At 30.6% G+C, this 13,167-nt stretch overlaps 1 long non-coding RNA gene and 1 pseudogene across 1 annotated transcript; both read left to right on the forward strand.

The window, feature by feature from the left end:
- The first annotated feature begins 7,975 nt into the window (after window positions 1-7,975).
- Window positions 7,976-8,545, forward strand: LOC146919533 (uncharacterized; annotated as a pseudogene).
- Window positions 8,546-9,324: 779 nt separating this feature from the next.
- On the forward strand, window positions 9,325-10,006 carry LOC146919534 (uncharacterized). Its single transcript, XR_015010672.1, has 2 exons — window positions 9,325-9,413; window positions 9,785-10,006. It is a non-coding gene; the product is annotated as an uncharacterized LOC146919534 (long non-coding RNA).
- The last annotated feature ends 3,161 nt before the right edge of the window (window positions 10,007-13,167 follow it).

Consider the following 13,167-nt stretch of genomic DNA (forward strand, 5'->3'; position numbering starts at 1 on the left):
ATTTTTATTTCCTCATAATTATGAATTTCTTAAACAATTTATAATTAATTTTCGTTGTTTTGTTTTTTGAGTTTTTGACACTTTAAAAATTCATAATTAATTTGTCGTTTGTCGAAAATTTATAATTTTTTATGTGTAAAGCCATATTTTAACGTTCTTAACTCGCCTCTAAGAAATCATGAAAAAATTCAATCTCTTGGTTGCTTTTTTGGACTTCACGTATATTACAGGGTTATAAATAATAAAAATTTCGAATTACATGCTCAGAATGCATGTTATTTAATCATAGGGTCAATTTTTCAGACTTTACGCATGTTACATTGTCAATTTCAATTGATAACCCTATTTTAAATTGTACTTTTGTTGACAAAATGAGGAACCTCTTTTATTTCGATTTACGAATGTTTATATATTATGTCACATGTGAATTTGTGATAAAATTTTTGCCCGGACTCCATAAATTTTTTGGCTCCACCACTGTGCACGTATAAGTATGTTTAGGAGAGGAGGGATAATCTTTAAAGCACTTCAAATCTTACACGGGTCTTAAAATTAAACACGAGCCTAAGGCTTTACTTCGGAGTTTGGAGGGGAGGGGAAGGAAGGCTTTGAAGGTGGAAAATATGAGGGAAAATTGGAATTCTTTCAAAAAAAATTAAATGAGTAGTTTTTTAGAGAATGATAAATTAATGCATATGATTACTATATTTTGAATTTTAAAAATATTATAACAATATATATTAAATTTGAAGAATTCATACAAACCCTCCAAAACCCTCCTTTAAGACAATTTATAAGTTCCCCAAATGAGGAGAGTTTTGTATTATGAAGAAAAGTTAACCCCCAAAACCCTCCCCTTCCATTTTCCTCTATTTCTTCCACTTGCTCATTCCTTTTTTCTCAAGCCTTCTCCTCTCTTCCCATCCAAACACACAAACAAAGCCTAATTGATGAAAAATGAGAGAGGACTCTTAAGATTTTGAGGAAGAATATTTCTGGAGAAAAAAAACGATATGGAGGTGTGGATAGAGATATCCTCAATTGTCAATACACAATAGAACCCGTGAAGGCATGCAAAATTACGGGCTGAACAATAGCATCTTGAAATGGGTCGGGCCTGAAATTATGCATAAAAAATTAATTTATTTTATTATATAAACCCTCACACCTAACAGATTTACCACATTTTTATGCTTGTTAAAAACAAAAAATGTAGCACATTTTTACATAATTTCAAACTAGCCTTCGTTAATGTAAACACAAATATATGTCCTTGTGAGCTTAACTTAGTAGGTATGGACGACGCATAATATATGCAAGGTTTAGGGTACAAACCCTGGCCACCACAAAAAAAAAAAAAAACACATATATACAGTATACATCTCGGGAAAGAAATAAGACCGTAAATAAACTTCTTCGAAAAATAGAAGACCGTAAATAAATTTTTTTTTGGACAAAAAGACTTAAATAATTGTATCCATGGTGAATATGAAAAAAAATAAATATATTAATGACAATTTACGATGATTTTTTTAAACTTTTTACACCCTAACTAGTCATCAAAATTTAAATACGTACCTTTCCTTCAAAAAAAAAATTAAATACGTACCTATGGTGTATGTATGTGTGTGTATATATATTTGCAGAATAAATGAGGTGTCTGAGGTTCAAACTCCTACCGCTGCATATATTATTATGTCTGATTGAGTTAAGCTTACGGGGACACCTACGTTATATATTTTTAAAAATCACATCACAAATGTAAATTTACAATTAATATTTTTTGAAATAATAATTATAGACCGTAAGGTAATAAATTAAAACTTGTGTTCGATTAAACTGTAAATATGTATTAAAAATATATCTATTTTTCCTTATATCCATGGTACTTATGCTTAACATGAGTCATACAATTTAAAATTCATCCTTCTGTTTACCGGTGTTTTTGGTAAACAAGATGACTAGTTTTGATTATTACAAGCAGGATTAAACCAGAAATCCTAAGACATGTTGTGCAGTCTTTTTTCAGAAAATACATGAGTGTTCATCATATTCATAGGTTGCTTTATGAAAAAGATGAAGAGAGCCGTTTTTTTTAGGAAAATAACGGTATTTCGACAGAGATCAGTAAAGAAAATGCAAGTAAAAGACTTAAAAATTTAAACGCAAAAACTTAAAGAAAAGGTAAATTGCATTGCATTAATGTAAAAGTGATTCAAAAAAATCAGATTACATACATTCTGTGACTCTTTTCTCTAGACACTGGTACTTCGAGTGCTAGAATTCTATAAGTAATTTGCGACCCTTTTTCCTTACGAAAAACTACTATATATACATATAGAAAATAACTGCAGAACCTAAACTACTAAAAACTGCATTTCTTTGACAAGAAACTGCAATAACTGCAAAGACCTAAACTGCTATAAACTGCATGTTTTCGACGAGAATTGCATGCTCTCCACGTGTCTGGACACTAGAAACCAACTTCTTCACTAAATTAACTGTCTGTCAAACTGTGGCATCTGTTGAATCCAACAAGCCCATGTCGAAGAAGATCAACTCTTTGTCAAACTCAGCAACTTCCAATCATGGACCTAGAGAATTTTGCAGCTTTAAACCTTCTTTTGCCCGTCAAATATACACAAGATAAAATATAGGCTAACACCTTCATAAAATATGATTAATTTATCATGAAAAAATCTGTAAAATAATTAGAATATTTTAGTAAGGAAATAATTTGGTTAAAAATTTAATAATAAGTTTATAAACAAAACAGGACAATGAAATTTCTGAAAAATATTATGTATGTAGGAACAATAATAAAATTCCAAGTGATAGTTCTTAGTTGATTTCTTGCCACAAAAGAAGGATCCTAGGCAGGGTTGGGAACTCAATGGACACGCCATTGCAACAATAACACCCACCAATTAGAGATAGGAAGAGATTTGGTCAGTCTACAATGGCATACGACCTAGCCTACGACAGATCAAATTAGGCTTTTTTAAATAAAGAAAGCTTAGGCTTTTTTTAAAAGCTTATTTAACTAAAAAGATCAGGTCACAAATCAGAAAAGAAAAAAAAATCTTAGGACTATCAGGCCGACATACGAGTAATATGACTAATATTGTTTATTATTAATATTATAATATTATAATATATGATCAACTTAAAATATGATATATAATGTATAATTAAATTCTCTAAATATTCATATTAAATATCAAGAATGAGTTTAATATCATTGATCTATTAATTCATTAGTCTATTTAAACTTATATCACATTATTTAATTAAAGTTGTTAATAGAAAATAAGTTTTTAAACACGCTCTTCCCCTCCCTCTCCAATAAGTCGGCCTTAGTTTTCTCTCTCTAGGTTTTTTTGTTCCATATTTTCCATTGAGGGGTGGTTTTGGGTCAATTCTTGACCAGAAATCACCTTCTTCATCTTTTTCTCTATATTTCAATCTAAATAAGTGATTTTCACATAGATCTAGGTTTTTTCCATATTTGTTTGATTTCCCGTCTTCTTGTAGTGTTCATTTGATTCATATTGAAGATCGATTATTCAATCAAAGAGTTGGGCGTCAACGTTGCAGATCCGGAGGCCATGAATATTCCAGTAACTTTAATTTTATCAGATATTTTTGTAGCCATTATGCCGTTGTATGCTACTAACTTGGATGTTGTGAGTTTGTTCGCAGATTCATCCTTTACGTTTTTTGCGGTGTTGAATGATGTAATCTCTCAATTTGAATGAATGAATATTATTTTGTTTTTGTCAAAAAAAAGTTTTTAAACACGCTAACCGGCGAGATCAGACTCAGACTCAAAAAATAAGTATATAACAGGCCGTAGGCCAGACTTAAACCTTAAAAATTTTGGACAGGTCAGACTTAGTTTTACAAACTGCAAAACCTAGTTCGGTCTAGCATATTTCCACCCATAGCACCAATTCCATCACTCTGTTCTCACTCATTGACATAAGTAAAAGCTACCAGTTCCTTACTCAAAGAACTTTCACGAGGCATTAAATATCCTCTATTCTATTGGGGGGCCGGGGGTTGGTGGATAAAGATGGACAGTAAGGATTGCGTTATTCCTATTTTCTCCCTGAAGTTTTTATATAGCCTTGTCGGTTTCTTAATTGAGAAGTGGATTTGTTTTTTACTTTATTCTCTTCAATACTTCTGATAGTGTGCTACTTTTCTTGGTGGTGAGCATGTAATATTCAAGGACATTTTCCTCCCCCCTTAAAACAAGGCTGTCACTATTAATTTCAATGGCATTAATCCTCATCGCAACATCATCTTTTGCTAATTTATTTATATAACTAATCCAATTTTCATGCTTAATGATCGATCTCTTCCCTTTTGTCGTAACAATGATTCTATCATAAGATTTTTATTCATTAAAGAGTACAGTATTATTATCCCACCAGGAAAAAGGAAACAAACAATAAAAAAAAGCTTGACCAAAGTGGGAAATGCTCATCACATTATCATCGTAATGTGACTTTATTTTACTTTTGAACACAGGTCAGGTGATATGTGGTGCAAATAATATAACATGCTAATAACATAGGTCAGGTAATGTGACTTTATATCAAACCTCAACAACACTTCACTTTCTACCACTCTCTAGTTAGGACTTTACATCTTATAACATGCTTTACACTTGGTAGTAATCTAAACTTGACCAATTTAAGTTTGGTTCAGGCCACATAAGCATGATTATGTTTGGTGATAAGGATCAAGAAAAGCTAAGAATATATCACATGGAAATGGTGATTTGCCAAGTGGATCAAATTTAAAACAAAGATATAAAAATAAAAATAATTCACCAATATATAATTAACTTTGCTAAGACATATAGCTGTGATTCAGTAGAGAGCATCATTTTTTTGGGGTATGGTTTGGCTTATATATTCGTCTTTTTAAAAGGAAACTCACATGTGTGTGCAGCCAAGAATCATGGGGACATGGTTATGTGTATCACGGTACGTTTCTCTATAATTGTGACTTGGTACCTTATATTATGGCTCTGATTCATGCCATTCCGATATATATGCCATTGGTATTTGGTTAAAAACAGTTCCAATGAAAGGTTTCAACTATTGCCATAAAAAGGGCTAGGAAAAACGCAAATATAATCACCTTTTCATGCCATGTGCGTGCCAAATGGCAAAATTTGATTTTGATTAAATTAAATTCAATTAAAAGTGGGTTTATAGTAAGATGATTTGTGTTTGAATACCTTCATATAAAAGTGAAGTGAAAATATACATTTAATCTTTTAAAAGTCGAGTAAGATCACATTTATAAAGGAATAAACATTAGAACAAAAATGATACCTTTTGTCAAATGATTTAAACAAAAATGATAATGCAAAAGAATAGGATATCTGAGCAATCAGATTTTGACTGATCATACCTACATAGTAAGTGGTTATTATTTGTATTGGTTACTTTCACATAATTCTTGTTTCTTTTCAAAAAATTCTCCCAACAATAGGCATTTTACAGACATAAAGCACGTAACACATTGAAAGGGCAAGGTACCAATAACGAATTCATAAATTTTCTATTTTATATTGTGAGGGAAATACATGTATATAATGTATAGCATTAAAAAGATGACATTTAATATATTTTGAAGATATCACTAGTTCACTACATATAGTTAATGTGTTTTTTTTTTTTTAATATAGTTAACGTGCTTTGGTTAAAGACGAATTATCTAAAATTTAAAAAGAAAATGACAAACATTAATATAATATCATAAATAATCTTTGATTGTATTTTATTCACCTCTCAATCAAGGATAGACTTACATAAAACTTGGTGTGGCCATAGCCACATCAAAATTATAAGAAATAAAATAAAAAATACAGATATTTATATAGATTTCTTTCTTAGCGATAGAAATTTTGGTCGTTATATCTTAACAATCGGTCACGAACTTGATTAGCCACGGAAATAGTTAACGAAATTTCGATCATTAATGTATAAAATATTCAAAATCAGTCACTAATAACTTGATTAGAGACGGACATAATGACCAAAATTTTGATTGCTAAAGTATACAATATTTAAAACATCCAAAAATTATTTATTTTAACCACTCTTTTATAATATGATTTTTGGGACTCAAGCTAACTCTAAATATTGTTATAAAGTTCTATTTTAGATATGAAAATTTTGAATACAAGAAAAGTGCGGTTCAGTGCAAAATATCAAACAATGAGAACAAATGATAGGTTAACCGACCTCTTGTGTGCGTTGATTTATTTTTTGCAGGGAGAGTTCATAACTTCATATAACTTCATATGTGTAGTACAATTTGTTTTTACTGCACACCATAATTTTAAGTAATTTATATGTTAGGACATGATATGGTTGATATCATTTGTCACCTATTCCATTCAAAACAAAACAAAACAAAAAATCATTTGCCACCTATTGTGTAAGTAGTACCTAAAAAGATAAAAATACACATGTGTAAAAACGGGAAAAGATTGTGACCTAACAAATATGATCGAAAGGACAACTTTAATTGAATTAATTAGGAGCTATCAGTGGGTCGGGTGTGGTATACCTATTGCTAATCAAATTTAATAAGTTATGGAGTACAAAATAAAAACTCATTGGTTAAGGACATTTCCGAGTAGTTGAAGAGGGACAATTTAAATGGATTAAAGATACATTTTCTAGCACACTTTTTTTCATAAAAACTCTTGTTGGTTAAAATATACAGTACATAGTAAGACTCTCGCTAGATTTATATGATGTATATGATTTAATACAACTCATTTGAATTTCAGTCAATAAGAGTGTTTTATAAGAAAAATATAATCCCCTCTAATTCTTTTTATAAGAGACAAATAAATCATCAAAAATTGATGTATCTAGCTTAAAATAATAATCAAATACATTCAATGTTATTTTATAAAAATTATCAAAGAGAGTATTAAATAGTGTGCTACTTCTCATGGGGTGAAGCCAAGCCATGAAAGGGTGGGGTTCAAAAACAACAAAGTGGCGTATATGCAAGGGAAAGGGAAAAAAGTTACTACGACACATCATTCCGAAAATATATGCAAGTTTCAAATCCTGAAACTTGTAAATTTCTCAATCAAAATCTCAAATTATAGCTGCCCCAGCAGCCTCATCGCTGGAGGATGACTTCTATATGAGAAATGTCGATACACACCAATCAAAAATTAAAAGAGGTGTATTATGTATTAGTATGATACACCTTTTGTTTTGAAATAAAAAACCACTTTTTTCCTTTCTTCAAAAGTAATTAACTTATGTCTTTCAAAGTCATTTTGCAACTCAACCCAATTTTTTCTCACTCCTTATTTTAACTAATCATTATTTTTAATCAATATGGCAAGGTGGGATGATGAAATTTTTGGGTTGAAATTCTTATTGTTTTTAGCCATCAACATTAGATCGAATGATGAAAATTTGAATCCGAAATTGTATAATTATAAATAAATCTTGAATTTGGGAGTTTTTTTTTTGAAGTCGAGAAAATTTGGGGTTGAAGAGTCTAGAATGAAAGAAAGGATTTGGGTGTTACAAGTGCATTGAAAGACTTTTTATCCAAAGGGTTAATCAACCCATATGCACCATATCCGACACTTGTGTATGTACTCGTCTTTATGATCTTTTTATTGCGTTAACACTTGGTTTGGTCTATATTTTTGTATGTATGTATGAGTTGAAAATGGGGTTGATGACTTTAAAAGAAGTCGTACTTGAAATGTATGATTTCTTTGGATGAAAAACAAATGAGAAATAGTATTTGTACAATTATTTTGAGATAACTTTTGGACAACTTTCATTTTCATACTCTCGTTGTGTTTATACTTTTTCTCTTTCTTTTTATCTCTATATTGTCGTTGATCAATAAGAAGAGAGAAAAAGAATGTTATCTTTAAAAAAAAACCATATTAATGTAATTGATAGTCAAGGGCGGATCCATGTTGGGGCAATGTGGAGCTATAGCTCCACATGCTTTCTCTTTTTTTTTTTTTATAATAGATAAAACGCAGCACCAGAATACTGAACTTTTACAGTGTGTTTCATGCTTGAGTCCCGCAAAGTCATTTGCAGCTTTTGATGTGAATAAGTTATTGAGGATGACTGAGTTTTATCCAAATAATTTTATAGATGTGCCGAAAGTGACGTTACGCACACAACTTAAGAATTATGTTACAATGTTCGATCTGACCCAAAATTTGCTAAGTTGATAGGGCTTTTAGATATTTGTGCAAATCTTGTGGAAACAAATAAGTGCAACACATTTGCTATGGTTTATAAACTTTTAAAGTTGGTTTTGCTCTTGCCGGTAGCAACTGCAAGTGTTGAACGTGTTTTTTTTAAGATATGAAAGTTGTGAAGAGTAACCTATGTAACAAAATGGGTGATCAGTGGCTAAATGATCGTCTTGTAACTTATATATAGAAATAGATGTTCTTTTAACAATTAGCAATGATGTCATTTTAACTCATTTTCAACAGATGGATAGAAGACGATAATGTCATTTTAGCTCATTTTCGACAAATGGATATAAGACGATTTTCATTGTAATGAATAATATCAAACAATATTATTTCTTATTTTTAAATGTAGTTTGCATTACTGTTTCTTTGAAATTTTAGCTCCACATGTACCTAAAGTCTGGATCCGCCCCTGCTGATAGTTGGTGCTAGATGAAGATGGAAGACGTGATAGTACCGTCTATTTCATGATATCGGATAGTTTGATTTCAATTTTCTTCTAAACTAACAATACATGATTTGAAGCTAAAGTTCCCTCAAAAAAAAAAAAGATTTGAAGCTAAAGTTCTCATTTACTTCTCATAAAAAGAATGTTCTCATTTACTTGTGTTATAGTTAGGCGTGTGATCAAAATAATCATCATTCTAAATTTCCAAGCGTCTAGAATCGCCTATAAAATTTCAATTGCTTATATTATTTTTCAACAAAGGAAACTAAAAGTAGGGATATATATTGTTGAAACTATATACTATACATATATTCATTTGGCACCTCAGCTTTGAAAGGCAATAGCAACTTCCTTTGTTTGCATCTAAAGTCAATATAATGCCAATAATCATAATTAACATTCGTTTCAAAGAAGAATATCAACCCGTGGCATAGCCTTCTTTATTGATTCCCTCCTTGTCAATGCCACCACCTCACCGCACCTATCTACTGGTCCCCAAATAATATGATCACGATTGAAAAATCTTAATGAGAATGAGACAAAAGGAGAAGAATATATATAAACCCTTAATTGGTCACTAATTAGGATCAATTTATTTGCTTCTAAGTGAGGACACAAAACTATTTCAAAAGGGTTATGGGTCATGCCTCGTGCTCTACTAGTGGTTACAATGAAAAGGTAGCTTAGTTTTCTGATTGCTATCTAGCTACAAAAGATAGAGTTCTTTGTTTTGTTGTCTTGTATTGATAAATCGAATGGTTGGTTTTGCATCATAATCGTGGTTGCTAAATGCTACTCCCTCCGTCCCGGAATAACTGACCCATTTTCTAAAAAAAAGTGTCCCAAAATAACTGACTCATTTCAATTTTCAATACAACTTTTATCATTCCCAATACAATATAACACTAAATAATACTACTTTTATCATTCCCAATACAATATATTCCACTTTCCCCTTTATTTATACATTTTTCTTAATCTGTGTGAAATGAGCCAAGGGGTCAAATAAATTGGGACGGAGGGAGTAATTCTTAATCCTTTCTTTGTAGGTTGTAGCTGTGCAAAGTCGCTTTCTCCTCTACGTGCTTCCTCTTGAATTGTATTAATTATTGCTTTCTATATATGCGTGACATAATTTGTTTTCTTCACCAAGAAACATTTGAGAGTTGAGAAATTTAATTTGTGAATCTAGCTAGCTCATATCGATCACGATATATGATTAATTATCTTTTTTTACTAAACGATATATGATCATCATGTTGAACCAAAAAGCCTTAATTAGTGGCTTGGGTTTACGGACTATGACTATAAAATATGTTTGAAAATGCCAATACATCTATCTATATTAACAAAAATCTTAGTCAATGTAATGCAACTCAAATAAATTTATTGATTTGTGCTTGATTAGCAAAGTCGTTTCTATTATTATAGCAATGTTTGACTACCCACAAGAAATTGAAAATAATAACCACCGTGTATAAAATCAGACTTTATGTTATATAAGAATTACTTTTTTATGGGTAAACTATAATGACTTAATAGTGGGTGTTGTGTACAAATTATATACAAATATCTGCCTATGGTTTCATTATTGATGGATACATTAAATTAGTCTATGAGCATGCCCTGATTTAGTTGTTGTATAAATGAATTTCAATTTGTTCAAAAATGTCAACTTAATTAGTCATAGACAACATTTTTTTTTATCTATACACACCATTTATCTTTTTTTTTTGTTGTCAAATACCTTAATAGCTAGAAATTCACCTTTATAAGTTGAATAAGTGGGGTGTTCGAGGTTCAAACTCCGACCCCGACATATATATTGTCTCTACCAACTGAACTACGCTCAAGCTCAAGGGGACCACCATTTACCTTTATATGAATGGATAGATTAGCCCGGCTATTCGGCATAAGTGCAGATTATGACCATGCATATACTCTATTATGGAACGGTGAGATTCCATATTAGTTTCAAACCATACTAAAATATGCTATTGTTTGGTAAAATTAGCTGATAGCTGATAAGCTAGCTGATAGCTTTTAACTGATAAGCTAGTTGAAGTGTTTGGTAAAATTAGCTTATAGCTTTTGCTTTGAATAATAAGGGTAAATATGGAAGAAAAAATGAGAAGCTAAAAGCTATAAGCTCAAAAGCTACTTGAAGTAGCTTCTGAAAAATAGCTTATAAGCTCCTGAAATAAGCTATAAGCTCGTTGTACCAAACAGAGCTAAAGTGTTACCAAACAGAGCTTTTTTTGTCAAATGAGCTTATAAGCTAAAAGCTCTTTTTTTGGTTTTACCAAACAGAGCCAATTGTGTTGTGGGGTTAATGCACGACAACTTGAACAGTGAAGAACATGATGAAGAATACACGCTAGAGAACTTTAACGTGTATTTGTCTACACTATTCTTTTGGTTTCGATTTGCTATATTGGATACAAAATGGTATACTACTCATCAGAATATATACTTTGAAAATCTTGATGAGATTTGTATGAACACGCCAAATCTATCCTTTAATAATAGTTTACATTTATCATGTGATTGCAGGAAAAATACTCATTTGTGACCAACTTCAATAAGATTCTTGGCTGCAAAAGGCCCTTGCAATTACGGACAACAAAGCACTTAGAAATTGTAAAATTTAAATATGATGTAAATTTATGCTGAAAAAACACCCAGAAACAAAGCCCTCAGAGACTTTTTCCACCACAAAATTTGCTTTTTGATTTTTTGAAGGTTTACATTGTCACAAGTTTCGTCGCAGAGGAAATTTGTGAGGGTTTTTCCTTGCCACAAATTTCGTCTTTCTTCATTTTTCACTTCTATCTTCTCTTTGAACTATTTGTCTACTTTCCCTAAAACAAAATATTTATCACTATATTTTAATTTCTAACTTTTATCTTCTCTCTAAACTTTTTCTCCGCTTTCTCTCTACTATTATTCTCTTTTAGTTGTCTCTACTATTATTTTCTCTACTATTTTTATTTCTAAATAATTCTTTCTATTATAAAATTGTTTTATTAGTTTTTTAAAATACACTTTTTTTATCAAATGAATTTAAATTGTTTTTTTTCTATTTTTAAATATTTTTCTAAAATATTTAAAAAAATTATGTTCTATTTTTTTTTATTTGTGATTTGTGGTTAATTTAACTTGTCACAAATGTTTATATTTTTAAGTTTGAGTTCTTTGTGGCGGTTTGAACTACCACAAAATGAGTATATTTTTATGAAAAGAAAAAAGTGATTTGTGACGATATAAACCACATAAAGTTGTGACGGACAAAACCGTTACACTTTTATGTTGGTTAAACCCTCAAAAATCACTTTTCACAATTAAAAAATATAGATATATTTGTGGTCATTTCAGTCTTTCCCAAATCTCCTATTTTTTGGCAATAAATCATCTATTTATAACACAAACAAGCGTCTTTAAAAAGAAATCCGAGAGACATCATTTCACATATGAAAAGTAACATTTACCAAGGGTTACAATCATATATGATTTGCTTTTTTAATCAAGAGTTGTGTTTGTTTTTCATGTAATAATCGTGAAACAACACATTTTGATTAAGTTTACAAAGTGATACAACCAATAGAATTCCCAATAGGCAGAATGGGGATTCTCTTCAATGAACTTTTCACTAGATGCAGTCCAGTGTAAATCTTCACAATCCAATAATTATTTAATAATTTTGACCAAGTCAAGTAAAGAAATACGAGAAGAAAGACGAAATATTCACCTTGTTCAACAACCAAAATGAAGAAATTCCAAATTTAGAGAGGGATGGCGAACAAACAAATTATAGCCAACATTAAACGTGTTGTCTATACATAATTGAGCATTGCTACAGATCTCGGGATAATGTGTCCCGAGCGGATCGCGAAATAGCATCTACCCAATAAACTTGCTTGTTGGAAAACATGGAATTGCATTGGTATAATTTGAAAAGACTTTTAGTTAAATATGGGCTCGTGAATTATTCGTGATACTATTTTTCGCTACAAGGAGCAATACCCTACATAATTTAGGTAACACTTAATTATTTAATACTTGTGAAAATGGCGAATATCATTATCTATAGAGCAGCGCTATATCAAGCGAAAAAAACATAGCGAGAGTTTCAGGAATAAGCAAGTGGCCAATCACAAAACTCAATTTTGCGGAATACATGGGAAGTGGTGGGGTACATGGGAAGTGGTTTTAGAAAGCACAACACTCGTGAATAATTCGTGAGCCATTTTGTCGGGATATATATCTTTTTCCTTATCTATAACTTAATTAAAATTCACTTGTTTCCAAAGAAAAATTAAAGTTTACTTAAAAATAACATGATATTATATGATTAAATGTTAAATAAATTATAATTATATCATTAAATTTCAACAATAATTTACTTTTTAAATTATAATTATCTATTTTTGAA

The sequence above is a fragment of the Medicago sativa genome, chromosome 5 (assembly GCF_051527215.1).
Source record: "Medicago sativa cultivar Bolivia chromosome 5, Bolivia_mono, whole genome shotgun sequence".
NCBI lineage: Eukaryota > Viridiplantae > Streptophyta > Magnoliopsida > Fabales > Fabaceae > Medicago > Medicago sativa.